We start from the raw sequence: 1,008 nt of genomic DNA, 5'->3' as shown, positions 1-1,008 counted from the left end.
CCACCTGCGATAGTGACGCGCACAGACTGGCTGGGCTTCGATTCTAACCATCTTCCTTTGATGTTGATTCCATATTTACATTGGTATTCGCCGTTTTATCGTTCATCGTATGTCCAGAATTTTCCTACATTGTCCTTCTCGACAATTTCACCATGTTTCATTACCTGGCTGTGATTGTAGTGTTCGAATGATTTCTGATGATCATCTGCAGTCACTGTGCAAGTCATGGTGACCTTCTCTGCTTTCACATACACCCCACTCGGCTGATCAAGTGATGTTACTGGTGTTGTTGGAGCATCTGCAAATGTGGGATAAATGATCTGAAAAGCAATCATTTATATTCCTTGTTTCCCCTGTAGTGTACTGTAAGTGGCACTAACTGGAACAATGTTAACGATCCCCTCATTGCTTGATAAGTTGGTGGTGAGCAGTATTCTTGTTTCATTATTGACGAAGGGATTCTGTCTGAAACGTCGATTCTCCTGCTACTCGGATGCTACCTGACCGCCTGTGCTTTTCTGGCACCACACACTTTAACTCTGACCACCATCATCTGCAGTCCTCACTTTCTCTGAGTCATCCTGAACCACAAGACCCCGTGTGCTGTAGTTAGAGCCAGAACATCATTCAATTGAGAATGTTGAAACTTTGGCCAAGAGGCTGTGATCGAAGAGATGATATACCACCAAGTCAGACCAGGGATTGGCTTTCAGGGAAATTTGATGCTGGTGATATTCTCATGTATCTCCAAACTGACTCATCTAAATGGCAAGGGTTTGGAACGTGTTATGAAGTGAGAGGAAGTGAGTTAATCGCTGCTACATTAAATGATTGATGAAAACGTTCGTTCAGTGCCAAGTGGCAGATTTTTACTTGGTCAAATTATATCACTGACTGTTGGCTTTCTCAGCTTGGGTTCCTGTTCTGGACAAGACCAGAGGCTGCACCCCTAAAACGCCTACATCCAACACTACACAACATTGCAAAGAGTGAAACCTGATTCGACCG

Source organism: Chiloscyllium plagiosum, unplaced genomic scaffold, assembly GCF_037043375.1.
Source record: "Chiloscyllium plagiosum isolate Xiang-an unplaced genomic scaffold, Cpla_swu_hap1 HiC_scaffold_29, whole genome shotgun sequence".
Classification (NCBI taxonomy): Eukaryota; Metazoa; Chordata; class Chondrichthyes; order Orectolobiformes; family Hemiscylliidae; genus Chiloscyllium; species Chiloscyllium plagiosum.
The sequence above is the reverse complement of the archived record's forward strand: the minus strand, read 5'-3'. Positions refer to the sequence as shown.